We start from the raw sequence: 23,445 nt of genomic DNA, 5'->3' as shown, positions 1-23,445 counted from the left end.
AGAAAGTTGCCTATATGACATCCAGTATAACCAATAACTCAATAATAAAAATATAGCTTAATTAAAACTTTTCAGAATGGCAGCTAGAAAAGTTAATTTCCTTGAGAGGTCAAATGGCATAGTCAATGGCTTGAAATTTCCAAACCAGCCTCTGCAATTCCACTATCCTGATAGAAGCACGAAACCTAATTTATTTGTCTTGGCTAATTAAATTCTATCTAGAGTGCCACCACTGCTGCTTTTCTGTAAGTTAGAGATGTTAATTACATGAGAATATTCAGTGTTATCATGCTAGGAAAGTTGATTACCACAGCCATGTTTTTCAAGGCTTGGCCCAAAGTCACTTTCTAACTGTTCTGCCAGAATGTCAATGAATCCTGTATATTCAAACACAGAACAGTTACCTAATCACCTTCTATCCCCTACCCTAGTTTGTTTCTGATAGCTCTAGCTTTCATATAGTATACATCATTTTGAAAAACATGTGAAATCTAAAACATCAGAACTATACATTTTTTAAAAAGAGTACAGAAAAACCATGAGCAAGAAGAAAATAAATTTTAATTGATAATGAGATTAAGACATAAAAGTAGAACAAAAAGGGCCATAAAGTAGAATGACCATAAAGATACATGTATGGCTTATAAATTTAATCTGTTTTTTATTTTTAATGAAAAGGAGCCCCTGGAAGTGTTTTGAATAGACGCGATGTTTCCTACTCAAGATCTCTTCCTTTCTCTTATATAAAAAAACACACATTTTTATTATAGTACTTATGTAGATTGGGGGTAAGTTGTGGTTAGTCTAAGCCAGACACGGTCATCTCATCTCCTCTGCAACAGTTGTCCAGCTAATATTTGTTGTAGCTGGGCACCTGACCTGGTTCTGGCCAATGAAATTGTAGGAGATAACTGGGGGTTCTCTGGAGATGTTCCTTTGCATTTAGCTAGATTACTCTGAGAAAATTTGGCATATGTTATTCTTTAAGATGTTACTGTTATGAGGATTTGACTCCCAGTGCTACTACAAACACCTAACAACAATGACACAGGTAGCCTGTGTTTGACACTGAAAGTGCATAGCTGAAAAAAAGGAAGCTGTAATTGCTGTGAATATCACTAAGTTGCTAAATAATCACACTTAAACCAAACTGTCTCCTGACATCTTGTTAACTGAGGTTATACATTTATTGATGCTTTAATTTGGAAATTTAATTTAAATTTTCACTAGCAATTAACAGAAAATTTTCTAAAAAACATTTTCATGTGCAGTGAACATTGGGATGGGCAATATATCCAAACAGCATTCCTGTATCAAATATAAAGGTAACTTTGATAGTACTTTTATGAGAATATAACATCAAAAAGAAATTCCATGAGAGTAAACTATCAGATCTATGCAATCTAGACTATGTTATAGTTTTCTCCTAGCCTGATTTTATTTCACAATAAATTCTAACCTATCTAGAGGTCTTCCAAAAGAACACATCAAAGGTTAAAATATAGTATTAATATTAGATATTCTGTCAAAGTGGAAGACGGAGGAAGAATGGTAGGGAAGGGAAGAAGGAGAAAGAAAATGCAAAATGGTCAAATACACATAGACAATTCTAGGATAACAATGTTAAACAATTTCTCAAAGGTTCTTGATGTGCTAATGGGTGTTAAGTGATGCATGTAGCATTTCTGACGTTATTCTGACCCTGGAGCTCAGAGCAATATTTTCCTGTATTCTTATCACACATAATATAAAGAAAATCACATTCTATATAGCCTTTATATATTCTTCCCTGTAGATGAAACAATTGGAAACTGAGCAATGAATATACTAAAAACTGACAAAAATCACTCCAGGCATCACTCCCCTATGCTAGGTTTTTGACCAGTGCACAACCAGCTGTGGGCTTCACTGGTGGCTCAGGGGTAAAGAATCCTCCTGCAATGCAAGAGACTCAGAGACCCGGGTTCAATCCCAGGGAGGGGATGATCCATTGGCAGAAGAAATGGCAACCCACTCCACTAATCTTGCCCAGAAAACTGCATGGACAGAGGAGCCTGGTGGGCTACAGTCCATAGGTCACGAAAGAGTCGCACCTGACTGAGGGACTGAACAATAGCAACAGCCAGCTGTACCAGACTCTGGTTTCCCACACACTCCCTCACATGCTGCCTCCTGTAGTTCAGGCACTATTTAAGTGAATAGTACAGATACTATCCATTTTATGGATCGGCTCATGAAGTGGATAAAAAAGAAAACCTCAATCACGTTAGAAAGGAGGAAAAAGGAATTATAAACTTTTTTCGACGCTCCAGACAAAGATGAAAATGAGACAACCCAGCCCAGAGGTCTAGGCAGCCTACAAGGCCAGCAGAGCTGCGGGCCATCGGAGCTGCCTGCCACCTGCAGCCTGGACCACCAGTCAAGCCAGCACGCGCGTGCGCAGTGGCAGTGGCCTCCACGGTGGCCAAGAGCGCACGCGCCATGGGTGAGCTAGGGAGCCCGGCGCCGGGAGAGGCCCGGCCACAAGGACAAGGAGCACCGCAAGCGGCTGCAACTGCAGCTGGCTAAGCCGCCGCGATGAAGGACGCGACCAACCTCAATGAACCTGCCTTCACTGAAGACCGAGACCTCCCCTCTGTGGCTTACAAGAATGTGGGCGTTGCCTGACTGTCTTCCTGGAGGATCATCGACCAGAAAACCATGGCGGACCGGGAATGAGAAGAAATTAGAGAAGGTTAAGGTTTACCGAGCGAAGATCAACAAGGAGCTGGCAACGGTGTGCGACGCCATACTGCCTCTTCTGGACAAGTTCCTCATCAGGAACCGCAGTGATTTCCAGTGTGAGAGTTAGGCCTTCTACTGGAGATGAAAGGCGACTCCCATCGCTACCTGGCAGGGGCGGGTTCCAATGAGAAGAAAAATGAGGTAGGCCCAAGTTCTGCACACTGCCAAGAGCACTTGCAGCCCACGCATCCCATCCGGCTAGGCCAGGCCTCAGCTTCCTGAAGTTCTATGCCGAGATCAAAACATCACAGGCAAGCCTCTCTCTTAGCCTTTCATGATGCCGTAACCCAGGTGGACTCACTGAACGAGGATTCCTATAAGGACTACATGCTTGTCATGTGGCTGCTGCGAGACAACCTCACCCTCTGGAGGAGTGACCAACAGGACGAGGAAGCTGGAGAAAACAACACTGGCGCCTCTGTCCTGCTCCCCACCACCGGTCCTTCCTCATCACAGCCACTGAGTATCTAGTGCTAAACTTGTCTTTGTGGCAGCACAGCTACTCAGACTACTCAGACCTACTCGCCGCTCTCCCGGGAAGCAGTTCTGGACAAATTCACTGGTATTGCTTTGAGCCCGTGGTAGCTTCCTTTTCCAATTGTGCAGACAGGTGCGTTCCCAAGGAGGCCTTTTCTGTACTATGCTTGCTGATCTAAGTGAAATGGAGGTGAAAGCAACGGGGAAGTTGGAAAGGAGAATTAGCGGACACAAGCTATTTAACAGTCAGCTATTTAAATGATTCATTTAAAACAAGCTGGTAATGTTTGTTAAAGCAGTATGTCTGTGCATGCAAAAATGAATTCACCGCTCTCGCCTGTTTCTTAAACTGATGGAAAACTCTTCAGGGAAGCTGAGACAGAGATCCTTGCTCCTTTCCATCCACTTAATAATAAGCTGCCTCACATGACGATTAAGTTGCACCCTGTTTTCCCTCTTTAAATAATGAGGTGCACAAACCTTCTTTTCAATGCAATACATTTAAAGTTTTGATACCTGTAACTTTTGGTGCGGGGGTGGGGGTGGGAATGTTATGATTATTTAAGAGTCATGGATTTATTTTTTGTAACTCTTTGGCTGTCGTCCTTATATGTCAGCCCATGTCAATCGAAATGGATGATTATAAAATACTAGACTTTTAAATTGTATTTTTTGGAGTTCAACGGGTGAATCAATGCTGTTTGGGGGATATTTTTTTAAAATAAGAAAAAATGAGACAACTTTTAGTTCAGTTCAGTTGCTCAGATATGTGCGACTCTCTGCGACCCTGTGGACTACAGTAGGTCAGGCTTCCCTGTCCATCACCAACTCCCAGAGCTTACTGAAACTCATATCCATGGAGTCAATGATGCCTTCCAACCATCTCATTCTCTGTTGTCCCCTTCACCTCCTGCCTTCAATCTTTCCCAGCATCAGGGTCTTTTCAAATGAGTCAGTTCTTCGCATCAGGTGGCCAAAGTATTAGAGTTTCAGCTTCAGCATCAGTCCTTCCAGTGAATATTCAGGACTGAGATAACTTTAGATGATTCAATCTAGAGTATTAAATGATTCCTTTTGTATCCCATGATCTCACATTCACTGTCTCACACCCCTTGAGACAAGTTTATTAAAAAGTATATATTGCTGAAATGAGACTACAGTTGACCCTCAATATGGGTTTGAACTGTGAGGGTCTACTTATATACAGATTTAGTTTAGTAGATACATGCTATAGTACTACATAATCTTGATTGGTTGAGTCCACCAATCAGAACCCCCAGATGAAAAGGGCAGACTGAATTTACATGTGGGTTTAGGACTGTTCAGGGGTCAATGACCCAAACACTTCCCCACCCTGAGTTACTCCAGGGTCAATGATAGTTAGTTAAAGACTAGTCACTCTGAAAATATTGCAAATAATGTGGTTCATTGGGAGCTGCAATCCCTTGATTACGTTTTTGGAAGTCTCTTTTGAATTCATCCAAGAAAAAAACTAATCTATTGTTTTCTCCTCACAGCTCCCCGTCTAATACTAACCCAGCTCCCTAAGTCAGGATTGTTCCATTCAGTAAACCATAATAGAGCAGATACTTAGTGCCAGATGTCACGACCAATACCGGCAGCACAGAACTGGACAAGACATGATCCCTAACTTCCAGAAGCTCAGTCAGGTAAATTTTAACATTTGTCTGCCAGAAGTTGATGAGTACTTAACTGTCTACTGGAGAAGGAAATGGCAACCCACTCCAGTATTCTTGCCTGGAGAATCCCATGGACAGAGGAGCCTGGCGGGCTGCAGTCCAAGGGGTCGCAAAGAGTCGGACACGACTGAAGTGACTTAGCACTAACTGTCTACAATCATAATGAGAACAGAGAGTGGAAAATACATGTCATTAATCAATAGCAAATGCGTTAAAGAGGAGTTAATTCTATTTTTTATTGATGTGAGATTATTTACTTTGAGTAATGAGCCTACTAAATACTTAGACATTGCATCTAGTGATTGCTAAGACAATTGGCCAGTTTTATCATTTTGTTGTAGGAAGCGGGACCCTTCCAGGGCCTGAGAGTGAACTCGTGTCTAATGCTTGGGAGTGAATTATCTGAGGAGACACAACATGCTGACAAAGCAAGAGTCTTTATTGGAGAGGGGTGCCTTGGTGAAGAGTAGCAGAGTAAGGGAACCCAGGAGAACTGCTGTGCCACGTGGCTCAGTCTTGGGTTTTATGGTGATGGGATTAGTTTCCAGGTTGTCTGTGGCCAATCATTCTGACTCAGGATCCTTCTTGGTGGCATGCACATCACTCAGCCGAGATAAGATTCCAGCAAGGAGGATGCTGGAAGGTTGATAGACCATATTAACTGGCATCTCCTCTCTGCTTTTGAACTTTCCGAAATTCTTTCAGTTGGTAGTAGCTTGTTCTTCCACATTTCTTACCAAGACCTCCTATCGTAAGAAAGTAAAAAGAATGAACACAAAGGCGAAAGAGAAGTGTCAGGCTCAAGAAATTTACAAAACAGTGGGAAAAATTGACATGTGAATAGTTAATTTTAATAGAAGACCACACTGAAGGGAAGATAGAACAAAATGGAAAGGAAACTGAAATGAAAATAGAGTGGGTGAGGGGCAATCGGGACGTTTTTATAGGGTAAGTAGCTTTTTGACTAGGCACTGAAGAAAGAGTATGATTTTTATTACAGGCTAAATAGGAGAAATTCATCCATCACCACAGACATTCTCTCCACTTCAAGCTTTAATCTTCCATTCTTCTAAAACTCTGCTTTGCCATCATTCTTGGCAGACTTATTCTTGTTGCACTGACTGGGTCTTGAATTTATGGCACTTAAGTGCTTATAAGTTTATTGGGAGGAAAGTTGCTTTTAATACCAAATTTTCTAGGTCATAATGGGATTTGGGGAAAATCCACCTGTCATGGGGGTTATTTGACTCTGAATTTATATCAGTTCAAAGATGCTTAGATCGCAAACTCATTCTACACAGCTTGAAAAATAGAATCCATATATCAAATGTTATAGCCGAAAGGTACACAGCCAGCATGTAACCCAAACATCTTGATGGGGAAACAGAAACCAAAAGCTGTTAAGGGAATTGCTGAAGGTCACATTGGAATTTCTGTAGAAGAAATGGTGCAAGAAATTGGGACACAGGTGACCTCATTTTTTTCTCTCAATCACACCTGTCTTCCGTGATTTGCTTGGATTCACCACTGGTTCAAATATCCCAATTGCCAAGCTCACCGGGCTCCATGGGAAGAGATTTGTTTGGGTGTCTTTACTGACACTCTATATCTAGGAATTATTGGTGATGTGATAAAACAGGAGATCATGTCTTTCACTGAAAACTTTCCATACAAATCAAAAAATGCTTCTAGCACTACCCTTGTCTTTTTTCAGCCACAATTTGTATATATTTTCCTGTCAAAAGGAATGTGCTTTATGCACAAATTAGCATCTGTCTTGCTCATGCTGAATCTGTATAATCAGTATAATAACAAGAGAAATGGCTCATAATTTTTGCCTTATGTTTTTTTCAATTTGATAAATTAAAAAGCAATGCCAAATTGCAGTTGCAAAGATGCAGCTGAGAAGTATGTTTAACTGCTGCAGCCTCATACAGTCTTTATGGGAAGAAAAGCCACATCTGTTTCTTCTGTAAGCTTGAGGGATGATGACACTCATGAGAGAAACACCAATTCAGGAATCTCTATGATTTTATGAACCAAACCAAAAAGAAAACTGTGTCCTTGAAAAGAAGTTTCCTTGTGAAAAGGAATAAAGAAGTGATTTTTAGTTTCTCTAGGCTTTGTTGTATTCTCTGGGGAAAAAAAGAGTGAGCCAGATAATCCTAATTTCAAACCATTTAGACCATTTTCTGATAATTAATATGCTTAAATGTTAACAGTATCTCTATCAAGGGTTTTCTGCAGAGAGTATTACGTTGCAATATTGTACCATATTATTCCTATATTTAGTGTTTATAATTCTCATTTAATCTTCAGTTCAGTTCAGTCACTCAGTCATGTCTGACTCTTTGCGACCCCATGAATCACAGCACACCAGGCCTCCCTGTCCATCACCAACTCCCGGAGTTCACTCAAACTCATGTCCATCGAGTCGGTGATGCCATCCAGCCATCTCATTCTCTGTCGTCCACTTCTCCTCCCGCCCCCAATCCCTCCCAGCATCAGAGTCTTTTTCCAGTGAGTCAACTCGTCGCATGAGGTGGCCAAAGTATTGGAGTTTCAGCTTTAGCATCAGTCCTTCCAATGAACACCCAGGATTGATGTCCTTTAGAATAGATTGGTTGGATCTCTTTGCAGTCCAAGGGACTCTCAAGAGTCTTCTCCAGCACCACAGTTCAAAAGCATCAATTCTTCGGCGATCAGCCTTACCGTGTAATAAAAAACACTTGTGCCCTAATATGTTAACATATAATGCAAGATGTGGGGAAAATCATTGGCAAATGACTTTGTAGCTATGGGTAGAATTACAATCACTTTCAGAAATATTATGTGATAATTTTTATTGCTAAGCATGTATCTGCAGTTCAGTGACAGACGGTAGATAAACTTCCAGCAGGAAGTAACATAAGAGGCCAGGAAAATACATTGTCAGTAGAGAGCTTTGAAAAAGTAAAAATTAACTAAGTCAGGATGCTAAAGAAATAACAATATCCCCTATGAATTACATGAACATATCTAATTAATTCTTACACTTTAATGCTCTAATATATGATGAATTGTTTAAAACTCTACATGCTCAAATGGAGCTGCAGTTTGTTCTTTGAGTGACCTGTGTGACCCAATTATGAGAAATAATTTACTGCAATCTTGGGCTGCTTTGGTGGGAGTATGATATTCAGAACAAAGAAGATGAAAAGCACACAAAGCACATCAGGAAAGGCAAAGCTCTTCTTTATTTTAGAATGCCAGCTAGTAAAGTTTAAAGAGATAAAATTAGAAATGCTGTACCAGCCAGTGTAATAACTGATGAAGGCAAGAGTCATCAATAGTTGCTAAAACTGTAGGTATAAACCTTGGAGAACAAGATGCTCATATAGTCTTAAAGTAATATTACCCCCCATATGTGGATTAATTACAAAGGAGAATACTGACCTCTGTAAAGGAGGGTCTGGGAATACCATGTTAAATGATGGTGATCAAATGACCAAAATGTTTGCCACCAGAAATGGAACCAGCTGACATCATGCTCCACTTAATGCAATATGACACAACTTTACCTATGTAGTGTTACTGTGAAAATGTTTAACCTGAATCTAACAATGAAAAAGCAACCAGACCAATTCCAATTGTGGAATATACTGTAAGACATCAGCCCCATAGTCTTTTTAAAAAGAAAATAATCAAAGAAAAGTGAGAGAACTTGAAGAATATTAAAGAGACACAACTGCCAAATGTAAACCATGATCCTTGATTGGATCCTGAGACAGGGAAAAAAGAAGCACCTATAAATAACAATTAGACAGGTAGGTATATTTGAATGTTGACTGTTTATTGTCATAGCAATGGTACATTCTTGGATGTGTTAATGGTACAGTGATAATGTGAGAAAACATTTTTGTTCTCATAAAATACATGCTAGTTTTTAGGGGCAAATATATTTGGGGGCAATTTTTTTTTAATGTCAGCAAGTTAATAGCAAAGCTTCAGGTAAAAATTTGTTTATTTTTATATGGACAAAGAAAAAATAAATGAGAATATTAAATATTTGTTAATACAGGCGAATAATACAATGTTCCTTTAACTTTTCTCTAGATTTATTATATTTTTAACTGGGATTAAAAAAAGAGTGAATCAGGACTACTGAGTTCAATTCTTGATACTATATTTTAAAGGAGATTTCCATGTCCCAGAGAAAGGTGAAAGGATTAAAGATCAAGATGATGAGAGTCAAGAAGCAATGTCATAAAAAAATTGGGGATTGTTCATGTGCAGAAGGGAAACTATTCCTCTGGATCTGAAAATGCAGTCATATAGAAGATGGAGTAAATTTTTTTCTGTCTTTCTTTTAAAAGAATGCCTAAGACAAATGACTGAATTTAGCAAGCAAACTAAAACCAAAAAGAGCAGAAACAAACGGTAGTTTAGCTAAAGTGGCAAAGAGGTTGAAAAGACCACTTCACTTACCTTCAAATCTAAGAGTCCATGGTTTAAATCAGAAATAGGTCTTCTGGAAGCACAGTGACACTCACTGCATAACAGCACCCCCAGAGTCTGCTTCAGTGTTTTCAGACCATCAGGTACTCAGTTCAGTTTAGTTCAGTCACTTAGTCATGTCTAACTCTTTGCGACCCCATGAACCACAGCACGCCAGGCCTCCCTGTCCATCACCAACTCCCAGAGTCCACCCAAACCCATGTCCATTGAGTCGGTGATGCCATCCAACCATCTCATCCTCTGTCGTCCCCTTCTCCTACCACCCTCAATCTTCCCCAGCATCAGGGTCTTTTCAAATGAGTCAGCTCTTCGCATCAGGTGGTCAAAGTATTGGATTTTCAGCTTCAACATCAGTCCTTCCAGTGAACACCCAGGACTGATCTCCTTTAGGATGGACTGGTTGGATCTCCTTGCAGTCCAAGGGACTCTTGAGTCTTCAACACCACAGTTCAAAAGCATCAATTCTTCAGTGCTCAGCCTTCTTAATAGTCCAACTCTCACATCCATACATGACCACACGAAAAACCATAGCCTTGACTAGACGGACCTTTGTTGGCAAAGTAATGTCTCTGCTTTTTAATATGCTGTCTAGGTTGGTCATAACTTTCCTTCCAAGGAGTAAGCGTCTTTTAATTTCATGGCTGCAGTCACCATCTGCAGTGATTTTGGAGCCCCCCAAAATAAAGTCAGTCACTGTTTCCATTGTTTCCCCATCTATTTCCCATAAACCAGATGCCATGATCTTTGTTTTCTGAATGTTGAGCTTTAAACCAACCTTTTCACTCTCCTCTTTCACTTTCATCAGAGTCTCTTTAGTTCTTCTTCACTTTCTGCCATAAGGGTGGTGTCATCTGCATATCCGAGGTTACTGATATTTCTCCCGGCAATCTTGATTCCAGTTTGTGCTTCATCCAGCCCAGCGTTTCTCGTGATGTACTCTGCATATAAGTTAAATAAGCAGGGTGACAATATACAGACTTGACCTACTCCTTTTCCTATTTGGAACCAGTCTGTTGTTCCATGTCCAGTTCTAACTGTTGCTTCCTGACCTACACACAGGTTTCTTAAGAGGCAGATCAGGTGGTCTGGTATTCACATCTCTTTCAGAATTTTCCACAGTTATTGTGATCCACACAGTCAAAGGCTTTGGCATAGTCAGTAAAGCAGAAATAGATGTTTTTCTAGAACTCTCTTGCTTTTTCAATGATCCAGCGGATGTTGGCAATTTGATCTCTGGTTCCTCTGCCTTTTCTAATACCAGGTTGAACATCTGGAAGTTTACAGTTCACGTATTACTCAAAAGCAATACTCAGGGATTTCCTTGGGGGAACAGTGGATAAGAATCTGCCTGCGAATGCAAGAGACGCGGGTTCAGTCCCTAGTCTGGGAAGATTCCACATGCCACAGAGCAACTAAGCAAGCCACAACTACTGAGCCCATGCACCTAGAGCCTGAGCTCCACAACAACAGAAACCATCCCAAGGAGAAGCCCATGAACTGCAACTAGAGAGTAGCCCCCACTCTCCACAACTAGAGATAGCCTGTGAGCATCAACAAAGACCCTGTACAGCCAAAAATAAATAAATAAAAAATTTATTTTTGAATAGCAATACTCAGACTTCTGATTCCAAATATATATATATATATATATATTTAAAGAGAAGCACACCCATTATATGTGAGACGTTTTGTTAAGCACTAGAATTTCAGAACAAACAGAGTGATGAGATTTCTGTTCCTGCAGCTTTTCAGTCTGGCTCATAGTTTTGGAAAACAATGAGAATTAAGAAAATGGTGTTTTGTCCATTTTATAGAAATGTTCTCTTGTGCTTAAGAAAGAATTATAAAGGTTATCCTGAAAAGCCACATCTTCTTTAATGAAAATATTTCTGAGACAGGGTTTTGTCCTGTTAATATCTAAGGACTTTTCTGAAGCACCTGCTCCAATGTACCTATTTTAGGAAAATAAACACCATTACCATTTACTTTTGTTATACCTATTTTTTTATTATTTGGTACATGTCCATATTCTAAATTTATGTCAGTATGAATTAATGTGGGTTCAATAATTCTTTTATTATATTGCAATATTGATGTTGAGATGACTGAATGTTCTCTGCGAAAGTAAGGTTGATAATTTTTTGCTATTATATGTTCAAAAAACCAAGTACATGTTTCTTGGCTTAATCACCCTGTCATGTCCAATTCTTTGTGACCCAATGAACTGTAGCCCACCAGGCTCCTCTGTCCATGGAATTCTCCAGGCAACAATGCTGGAGTGGGAAGACATTCCCTTCTCTAGGGGTCTTCTCGACCCAGGGAATTCTTCACCATCTGAATTCTTCACAGATTCTTCACCATCTAAGCCACAAGGGAAGCCTAAGTACATGTTGAATATCAGTAAATTAAAAGAATGGGGCTTTTTTCAAATAACTTGGTCAGTTTTCTGTCTCTGTAAGAAGGTACTTTGGTGGATCTTGTTTAGAATCTTCATAAAGCTGGAGCAAATCTTGTTCAGAGTAGTCTGTGCCAGAGGAGATGATCCTAGTTGACCAAAATTGGTAGGATATTTTTTTGAGAAAGCCCCAGATGTTGATGGAGTGTCGAATTGCACGTAGGGGGAGAGTGAAGGGAAAAACAGCGAAGAAGCCCTGAGCATATTAGACCAAAGATTATGGTGAAACCGTAAACTGAAAATGATTCTGTTGGTGAAAAAAGATCAGTACAAGTGGTTCATGATTAAAGCTTTGAAAGTTTAAGGGCAGACTTGTATAGGAGTGAGTCTACTTGGTGAGCCTGCCAACTTAAAGGAACTAAAGTCAAAGAGACCAACCTATCATTTCCTGCCAGACTCATTTACTCTATACCCTTCCAGAGACTATCAAAATTTATCTTTGGCATTCATATTTAGACTAGCATCTTGGATTTTCACATAAAATCAAACTAGTTTCTTCTTTATTTATTGGTGTCTCAAGCTTGTGAAAGTTGGCCCTGGTCTTTCATCCACAGTCTTAGGGAAATTGCTGCTTTTTCATCCTTACTCAGTTCAATACAATAAGGATTCCAGAAACATTAGCCAAACCCTTCGTGTAAGTATGAGGATTGTGGAACTATGATAATTAATTGTCCCTAAAGCCTTTGTTTTGTTATTATTTATCCATTAATTCAAAATTACCTACAAAATAAAGTGATTTATTATCAGCCACAACAAGAAATCAGAGTTAGTTCCAGTTAATGGTTCCAGGATTGTTGTTTTTTGCCCTTTTTTTAATCAAATTTGTCTCCTGCGGTAATAAGTGTCTCTGTTAGTTTCAAACTTCATATCCTAACATCGCAGCATATAAAAACCAGAAAAGACCACCCCATCCTCACATGGGATGTCTCAGAATCCCCACAAAAAGTCATCTCTCAAATCGGTCTCATGGACCAGGATGGAATGAAGTCATCTTTTCTAAACCAACCATGAAAAGGGTAACAGAACTGTTCCTATTGACTTAGACTAACCAAGATTTAATTTCTAAGGCTTACTCAAACCTTAAGTGATTCATGAGGCTACTAGAAATACAAACAAAGTCAGGATTTCGATGGCAAGTAATAATTGAAGAGGAAACGGTGCTTAAAGGGGCAGCCAGTGGGGTCAGGGACATATTCCCTTTGTTTGAAATCTCTATCTTTCTTGACTTCCTGTAGAAGTCTCACTCTTTTCTTAAGATTTCTCCTTTGGCAGCTTCCCTCAACATGCAAACTTAGTTAACTCTCCTGTGTCCTCACGCAGCATCTCATACATACCCATCTCCCTATAGAAATTAACACACAGGATCGCGTTGATCCAAACATCCGTTGTCTCCTTGAGTACCTTGTAATTCTATTCTGCAAGCCAGCATCTATCAGTACTATAGATATTGTATGTTCTTTGTGAATATTTACAGAAGAGTAGGAAAAAAACAGAGAGCAAGAAGAAATAAAAGATAAGGGAAACACTGAAGATTAAAATGATAATCTTTACTGATGATTTACTGAAGATTACATAAACAGGAGAATCAATGTTTAGCATAAGCATTGAAGATTAGATGGCTTCCCAGATGGCACAGTGATAAAGAATCTGCCTGCCAATGCAGGAGACGCAGGAGCTCAGGTTCAATCCCTGAGTTAGGAAGATCCCCTGGCGAAGGAAATGACAACGCACTTCAATATTCTTGCCTGGAAAATTCCATGGACAGAGGAACCTGGTAGGCTACTGTCCATGGGGTCACAAAGAGTCAGACAAGACTCAGTGATTGAGCACCACCACACTAAAGATTATTGGGCAGACAATTTTATAAATATGTTCAGCAATTTGCAAATACATAAATGTCGGATGCTGTTTTTCTGTACTCTGTTTTAACCATCCCTTTAATAATGCTCCCTTTAGCAAAGTCACAGTGGTAGTCTCCTCCCTGAAACAGTTCAGGTGAGTGCAGGTGACAGGGAGAGTGGTCTCCTCAGCCAAATATATTTTTAAAAGTGGTACTTATGAAAAAATGTTTAAAATACTAAGTTAATACAGTAGTTGTTAGCATTGTGCGATAGGAAGATCTTAGGGAAAAAGACAGTATGAAAGCAAAACCATGAGATACCTGGAAAGGGCAACCAAAGCACAAAACTGTTCTTATGTTTGCTCTCTCAGGAACCAATAGTGCAGACTTCTGACCCACCTTACTCCCCTCACCCTTCCCCCGACACAGGGTTACCCCTTGCTAGGCTTCCTGTTCCCCAAGAGCAACTTGGCACTAAATCTCCACATGCCTCCCCTGTACCAGTACTATCCTAGACAGATAGGATGCATCCATGAGTGAAACAGGAAGATGGCCTCTTGAGGGATTTTAGTATAGAGCATCTGAGTTGGGGAAGCAGAGAGAGCTGCAGCACACTCAAACTGCAGTTGTATCTTTGGAGATAGGTGACAAAAACAGCATTAATTTCCAAGAAGAGATACACCTATTCTCATTACCTGGGCTCAAGTAAAGGACATTCAGCGGACCCATCAGCACTCAACCAGTGAAGTCTGCTGGCCAAGAATAGAGGGAACACATATGTTATAAGTGAATTTCCTAAATTCCTAGTAGGCTTCCCTGGACATGTAAAACAGATGTCATGAGTGCTAACATATTTCCCAGTATACATCTAGGAAAGAAAGGATAAAAGAAGAAATAATGTAGTAAAACATAAGAACAGGAAAAAAAAATGCATATAGAGCAAGCCCACTTGGTACTGTGGAAGATAGTATTTGGATAAACTTAGTGTGAGATTTAAACTATTATGTGTAGCTACTTGGAGGAATGCCTAAAAAGAGCCTTTTTATTTTATTTTTGGTTGCACTGCATGGTTTGTGGGATCTTAGTTCCCATCCAAGGATCGAATCATGCCCCAGAGTGCCAACCATTGGACCGCCAGAGAATTCCCAAAAGAGGCTTTAACTAATGGCTTCATGAAAATCATAAAAGGAATCCACTGAAATGGATAACAGCTACTAGTTCTTTACATGATGGCTACACATTGAAAGCCATATAGTTGATATTTGCACATAACTTCAGCATGGTTATGTATAAAGACATTAGAAATATTATAAGCTTCACTTTGGACAGTGAATTTCTAAATCCTCCTCACTAGCTTGCTAGCTAAGTGATTTGGTCTGCTCTGGCCAAAACATATTTTTTTTCTTGCTGTGTTCAGGTTCTGCTTTTTGGCTTCCCATTGTCTCATGCTTCCAAGCAATCTAGGGCTATTACATTCACTCCCTTGATCTCATCATCTACAGTTGGACTTGCTTCCAGATCACTTTACAGATGGTATTTCTCAATTCTATTGCTAGGAAAGCTCTGCCCAGTGCCCCAGTGCTGGTTGCTTGCCGCTAGGGACCAACTTTTCTTTTTATTTCTGTGGCCCCGAAGCTCTCTTTGTCTATATCATGTTGATAACCAGATGTGTTTCGTCTGGCTTATGCTCAACTAGTCTTTTTGACTAGAAGGGTGATTGAGACCAAGCCCAGCATGAAATCTATCTCTTCCTGAAAAATAGGTTCCATCACACTCCATATGTTCCTCTATCAGATATCTCTCCTTGCTGCCTCTTCCTTGTTTCGCATGTGTTGTGTGCTGTGCTTAGTAACTCAGTCGTGTCTGACTCTTTAAGACCCCATGAACTGCATCCCATGAGACTCCTCTGTCCATGAGAGAGGAGCAGTATTCTCCAGGCAAGAATACTGGAGTGGGTTGCCATGCCCTTCTCTAGGGTATCTTCCCAACTCAGGGATTGAACCCAGGTCTCCCACATTGCAAGTGGATTCTTTACCATCTGAGCCATCAGGGAAGCCTGGTTTAGCATGACCATCATCATATAAAGAACAGGATAATCCTGAACTAGGTAGATTCTGAGTATAGTGATAAACAGGTACAAACAAGAAGCCATTATTAGAAACACCTGCATGCATGTGTGCTCAGTTGCTTAGGTCCTGTCCAACTCTTTGTGATCCATTCTATGGACTATAGCCCACCAGGCTCCTCTGTCCATGGGATTCTCCAGGCAAGAATACTGGAGTGGGTTGCCATGCCCTCCTCCAGGGATCTTTCTGACCCAGGGAACTAACCTGTGTCTCTTATGTCTCCTGCGTTGGCAGGTGGGCTCTTTACCACTGGCGCCTCCTGAGAAGCCCCATTAGAAACACAGTAATAGGGAATTTAAATGTGAAAGACCCAAAAGCAAAGATGCAAGGAAACAAGGCAAAAATAAATCTACATTTGCAAATAATAGGATTTGCAAAATAATAAGGAATTTCATCCCATGTTGCTGGAAAATCATTTAAACTAAAATTTTCATTTTCACTTAATTGATTTAATATTTTGTTCAATTACAGTGTTACAGAATGAACTATTTTAACAAATAGTGTATCAGTGTAATAAAAATTCAGTAGCTTGTTACTATGGGTAAAATATATATTTTTATATTCTCCCTAATATTTTAGCTGGAATTTAAAGCAGTGAAGTCTAACAGATTAAAAGGAGAAAAAGAAGTGCCATCCATCGAGGGCTTACAGTGTGCCAAGCACTGTGCTAAAATTAATATATTACCTCACTTTTCCTCATAATCATCCAGCATGGTAACAATCATTAATTTTACAGATGCAAAAACTAAGGCCTAGAAAGTAAAATGCCCAAGCTGATGAATCTCTTAAGGGAAAGAGCTGGGCTTTGCACCTGGCTGTCTTATATGAAGGCCATGTTACTAATAACCAGCTATACCAGAGAAGTCTAAAAAGCCAGCTTCCGCATGAAGCAAATCTCCACATTCAGACTGTAGCTCATTTGTGACACTCGCACTCTGACATCTGTAGCTGAACTTGAGGAGTTCTCTGTTTGTCATAAACTTCCCTCTGCAGTCAACTTGTCAGTCAGTGGAAACCATCCAATGTGAATGATGTCTTTCCATTGAGTCCAGCATGTTGCCACACATACAGTGGGAAGCAGACTCAGCTGGAGGAGGCTGAATTATGCATCAAAATCCTCAGTCTGTGGACTTTTAGATAAAGTGTTCTGTCACTTATTGGTCTATGTGGGAATCGAGGTTGGTGCCCTACGTGGCGGACTGCAAGACAACAAATGATGCTGGTCACTGTGGAAACCAGACTTCTGAGATGAAAGAATCTCTTGGCATTACCATGTGAGCATGTTTCCAAAAATGAACCATCTCTTCCTTCTAGAAGTCTAATTCTCCCAAATTACTTAAAGAACTCCAATTTTATTTTATCTTTTATTAACTTTTATTGGATATAGTTGATTTACAATGTTGTGTTGGTTTCTACTGTAAAATGAAGTCAGCTCTATGTACACATGTATCCCCTCATTTTTGGATTTCCTTCCCATTCAGGTCACCACAGAGCACTGAGTAGGGCTCCCTGAGCTGTATAGTAGGTTCTCAGTTATCAAAGAACTCCAATTTTAAATTGCCAGTTTTCCAGTGTGCTAACCTGGATACATTTAAAGGATGTGAAAACATATTTTTTAACAACTTGTGGTAGGCAGAACAATGAACTCTTAAAGTTGGCTGTGTCCTATCTCCTGAAACCTGGGAATCTATGTCACCTCACATGGCAAAGGGTTATTAAGCTCGAAGATGGAAGTAAGATTGCTGATTAGCTGACCTCAAAATAGAGAAATTATTCTGGATTATCTGGGTGGGCCCAATGTCATCACAAAGGTCCTTAAATGTGGGAGGAGGAGGAGGCAGAAGAAAAATCACAGTAATGGGACAGGAGAAGAACTCAGCTTGTCTTTTCTCAAGCCTCCAGAAGAAATGCAGCCCTGCCAATACCTTGTTTGAGCCCAGGGAGACCTCTGTCACACTTTTTACCTGTAGAACTATAAGAGAAGAAGTCTGTGCTGTTTCCAGTCACTGAGTTTGTGGTCCTACAGCAACAGTAGGAAACTAATATGGTGCTGAAAGATTATATTAGTGAATACTTGAGGACCTGTGATTTTGTGAATTTTAGAAGTTGTGTCTGGGCCAAGACAACACAATGGATAGAAACAGACATAGGGGTACCAAGGTGAAGTGCACACAGGTGTACCAAGGTGAGGCCAGCACACAGCATAACCATGGGAGCATAGCACAGTTGGCACTTGGAAAGCAGATTGAAGGTATAAGTGCTCTTACACTTAGACCTTACTGATTCATGTTAGTTTCAGTTACCTGGGGAAATTTCTAAAATTCATATGGATGAGTTACATTTGAAGTGTGGAAATAATGGATCTGGGTTCCAGTGGGTTGTGAACTTACAAGAGAGAAAAAAAATAATGGCAAATCATCAAAGGGACAATGTAAATTTTCAGTATTTTTGTAAACTTTTATTCTACTACTGCTATGTATATGGTATAAAAGTATTACTGTATTAATTTCCCAGGTTCCTAGCGAGTTCTTTCATAATGTAAAGCCAAGGAGACTCACAGAATTTAGTGTATGCTAAAGTACTAAAATTAAACTAATATTAATTGTTCTCAGTTGATAATTTTTGAGCATCCACTATATTTAAGATACTGACCTATGTGCTATGGAGTATAAATATCTATTGCTTCCATTTCTCAGGGAATTAATAATGTAAAATATGTGTGTGTGTGTGTATATATATATATAGAGAGAGAGAGAGAGCGGAGAAGGCAATGGCAAGCCACTCCAGTACTCTTGCCTAGAAAATCCCATGAATGGAGGAGCCTGGTAGGCTGCAGTCCGTGGGGTCGCTAAGGGTCAGACACGACTGAGCGACTTCACCTTCACTTTTCACTTTCACACATTGGAGAAGGAAATGGCAACCCACTCCAGTGTTCTTACCTGGAGAATCCCAGGGACAGGGGAGCCTGGTGGGCTTCCGTCTATGGCGTCACACAGAGTTGGACACGACTGAAGTGACTTAGCAGCAGTAGCAGCAGAGAGAGAGAGGAATAAAAAGACACACAAGCAGTTATAAAGTAGAAGGTGGGGAAAGAGATATAAAAGATACAGATTAAAAAACCATGAGAGGTTGCAATACAGTGAGCAACTATATTTGCTGCATGTGTGCTGTGCTGTGCTTAGTCATGTCCAACTATTTGCAGCATACGGCCATGTTTTCAAAGACAATCTTTAACCCTCACTTTGCAGCTAGGTGTTACCATATATATTCCCTATTTTAAGATTAAGAAAATCAGAATCAGAAAAGTGACTTACTCAAGGCCAAGTGGCTAGGTGGTAACTCTGACAAATTGTTTTTTCTAAAATGTTGGTTTTAATAGTGCTAGTTATGTACCTGGTATTTGTGTGTGTGTACCTGGTAGTGTTCTCAAAGTTTTACATCCTTATCACAGCCTATGAAGTAGGTTCTTCTTATTACTCCTATTTTACAGGTGACAAAACAGATGCACAAACAGATTGTCTCTTCCCAAAGTCACAGTTAGTGAGCGGCAGGGTTTATGACAGAAGCCCAGGCATCCTGGCTCTCTAGTCCTATGCTTCACTACTATGCACACAAACTCTTTGTAGTGATTCTTGCGTAATGAATACTGAGGGTTTCCCTATGAACCTGTTTCAAAGTGGAGACTAAGGCACTGCCTGATAGGGAACCAAAAAATTTATCATTTTTATGGGTGCAAATTAATATTATCATATTTTGTTTGAGGCGAGTGTTCAAACAGAAAAGAATCTCTACCAAAATCATAAAGAATAATTGCTGTATTTGTGACAAAAGCCTGAGGCTCATTGTGACTCCTGCTGTGACTTCCGTGGAAAGAAGCCAAGGCTCAAGTCATTAATTCTAAAATTCCTAAAGGTTACAGAACACTCTCGTTAATTTTCTTGGTGTTGTATAAATATTACATGAAACTATGGTTGCTTACTTTATTCATAACTTATCAAAACAAAGCACTTTTCATGAGCTTCCTTCTCTTTTCATTTAGTTCTTAACATTTTCTTTGGATTGCCCTCCAGGTACATCTGTAGATTGTGACAATTGGACAGTTGACTAAACAACAATATATGTGACAAAATATTTGAGTGAGAAATTCTATATGTGTCTATTTCTTCACTTCAGACCACGTTATTTTCATCTGTTTGCATTCCCCAGCCTTGTGACAATGTCACAGTGTTTTGGCAAAGAGATAATAGGGTTTTTCTGGAAGAACTAGAGAGAAAGAACTCGTCTGTCTTCATCTGGCAATCTGTGGTTAATTAGCGGTTTTTCAGTGAAGTATGGCAGTCAGGGAGCCCTGCATTTTTTTATAAGATTGGTTTTATATTGGACTTTTGGTGTGAGCTTATCATATAATTATTTCTTTTCTCAGAAGTGATAGAAATCCAAATCTTTATTCTCAATTTAACCTTAAGTTTTGGTCTACAAACTATGAGTTTTATTCTCAATTCCAATTTACTATGAAATAATATGTAAATGGTAAGCACTACAGTTAGGCATGAAGGAGGAAGTATTCAGAGGGACCACCTGTTGGTTTGGTTCTTAACACTCATGTTCTCGTTTGTTGTTATTATTGATGTTTAGTCACTAAGATATATCCAACTCTTCTGCAGTCCCATGGACTGTAGCCCACCAGGTACCTCTGTCTATGGGATTCTCCAGGCAAGAATTCTGGTGTGGATAGCCATTCCCTTCTCTAGGGGGTCTTCCCAACCCAGGGAATGAACGCATTTCTCCTGCATGGCAAGTGTATTCTTTACCACTGAGCCACCAGGGAAGTCCATGTTCTCATGGAAGCCTCAAATATAGTCACATTTTGTAGGTGAAGAAACAAACTCACAGAAATGGAAACATTTGCCTAAGTTCATCTTTGGAGTAACCAAAGTTCTATTCATCTGGCTCCAGATGAAATTTTAAAGTTACGTATATACTAGGTACTGTTTAACAAAATATTCAGTTAAAACAGAGCAAAAAGTAAAATTGGGGATTGTATTTTCAACTTTTGAGTTTACTTCTGAATTAAAACTTGGATTCTACTCACTACTTGTAAGATATTGGATTGAACAATCTCAGGCTCAATTTCCTTACTTGTAAGGTGGGAACAATAATACCTACTTGCAGTTTCTGTGATAGTGTTAAAGATAATATATTTGAAATGTCCATAGTGCCTGATATACAACAGCCCGAAAAAGATAATTGCTATTATTATTAATTTATAAACTGCTTTTCATTTTATTTCAAATACACATAAAATATTCAATAAGGAAAATGTTTGCCACCTTTACAAATATATCTGTGTGATGAAGAGCTGTCAGTGTATTACTAAATGCATCAAGTTGCAGACATTCACATAACTGATAGCATGTCCAGTTAATTTTAGGACACTGCAAAGAAAGGAATCCTGTGTGCCCTGCCCATGCCCATGGGCCGTGCCAGGATCATACAAGGCTAACCTACTGGTCAGGAGAGTCTTTCTAGGTTCATATTGGCTCAGGAATGTGGACAGAAGTAAACCTAGAGATTCAAGTCTCCTCACATCTACAGCATAGTTGGGGACAGTACTGGGGAAATAAAGCTGACTCATGACCCTGCCATGAAACCCAGCCTGATCTTCTTAGGTTTCCCAAGATGAAAGGGCCATATTCCCACCAAAATGTACCAATTTGTATCCCAAGTAGTAGTCCATGGACTGCCTATTTTGCTAAATTTTAACAAACCTAAAAAAAATGTGTTTTTTTTTTCTCAAAGAATTAGTTATCATGGTTCTTTATCAAGCTAATGTCAAAAGACAAGAGTGACACTTCCCTCTGGTGAATTAAGAAATTAATTGGTCTGGAATCTCAAAGACTTGAGCTAGCAGGGAAGTAAAAAATAAATAAATGATGAGGCACATCTTGATAGCAACCATATCACTACAGACCAAAGTAAAGCTGCAGCTGTTGATACTGCTGTTTGTGCTTTAGAAGGCTTGTGAAAATAAGAAAGGGAAAAAAATTAGGATTCATTGAGTTCTCTTGGAACTTGCTCTCTCCACCCCTTAAAATGGAATAATCTTAGGCTTAAAGGGAGACTATGTGAAACTGGCAGTTGCTATAGTAATTGCTGGCTAATATTTTTGTATTTGGGAGGGATATACCAATAGGTTTCTTGCCTCCTGATTGATATTTTTCTCCCCCTAAGGCCTGTTGCCTGGAGAAGGAAACGGTAACCCACTCCAGTATTCTTGCCTGGAGAATCCCATGGACGGAGAAGCCTGGTAGGCTACAGTCCACGGGGTCGCAAAGAGTCGGTCACGACTGAGCGACAGAACGGAACGGAACGGATGACATTTTATGACATTTTTTTCTTTTACTGACCTATAGTTGATTTACAATGATTTACAATGTTGACATTATTGCAACATTGATTTACAATGTTGTATCAGTTTCAGGTGTATAGCAAAGTGATTCAGTTATATATACATATTTTTTCCAGATTCTTTTCCATTAAAAGTTATTACACGATGTTGAATATAGTTTCCTGTTTTACACTGTAGGTCCTTGTTTTTTACTTTGTATATTGTAGTGTGTATTCATTAATCCCAAATTCCTAATCTATTTCTCCCCCTGCTCTCCCCTCCCTGCTTTCTGCTTTGGTAACTATATGTTTGTTTTCTGTCTGTGAGACTATTTCTGGTTTGAAAGAAAGTTCATTTATATGATTTTTCAATTTCACATATAAATGATACCATATATTTGTCTTTCTCTGTGAGACTTAGTTGATTTGATAGTGTCTAGGTCCATCAATGTTGCTGCAAATGGCATTATTTAATTTGTTTTTATGGCTGCGTAGTGCTCCATTGTGTACGTGTACCACATCTTCTTTGTCCATTCCTCTGTCAATGGATATTTGCCTCCATGTCCTGGCTATTGTAAATAATGCTGCTATGAACACTGGGGTGTATGTATGTTTCTGAATTAGAGTTTTCCCTCTCTGTCTCCATGTCTATATCAGTATCTATCTTTATATATGGAGAGGGATTGCTGGATCATATGGTAACCAGATTTTTAGTTTTTTAAGGAGCCTCCATTCTGCTCTTCAAAGTGACTGCACCAATTTACATTCCCACCAACAGTATCAGAGGGTTCCTTTTTCTCCATACCGTCTCCAGCATTTATCTGTAGATGTTTCAGTGATGGTTGTTTTGACAGATGTAGTGATAACTCATTGTAGAAAAAAATCAGGACTTGTTCCATTTCTGTTGATACATGGCCTTGAAGTGATCCTGAGTGCAATTAAAGTGCCCTCTTAAAAACATAGATTTCAAGGCCCAATGCTAAAGATTCTGGTCTGCATTTTTAACAAGATCCTGGGTGGCTCTGAGGCACATCATTTTCAGAGGAACTTTGAGAAATGTGGACCCCTGGCCTCAACTGTGGCTGCACATTGAACTATGACGGGAACTTTTAAAAACAAGATGGTCTAAGGACACCAATGGAGGAACCTGCATTGAGTGATGAAAGGATTGTAATTTTT

General features: G+C 39.6%; 1 pseudogene; it reads left to right on the top strand.

Moving 5' to 3' along the window:
• Positions 1-2,574: 2,574 nt before the first annotated feature.
• On the top strand, positions 2,575-3,255 carry LOC148778861 (14-3-3 protein eta pseudogene; annotated as a pseudogene).
• Positions 3,256-23,445: the final 20,190 nt, after the last annotated feature.

The sequence above is a fragment of the Moschus berezovskii genome, chromosome 1 (genome assembly GCF_049115385.1).
Source record: "Moschus berezovskii isolate FMDL1 chromosome 1, NW_MosBer_1.0, whole genome shotgun sequence".
In the NCBI taxonomy this organism is placed as follows: domain Eukaryota; kingdom Metazoa; phylum Chordata; class Mammalia; order Artiodactyla; family Moschidae; genus Moschus; species Moschus berezovskii.
The sequence above is the reverse complement of the archived record's forward strand: the minus strand, read 5'-3'. Positions and strand labels throughout refer to the sequence as shown.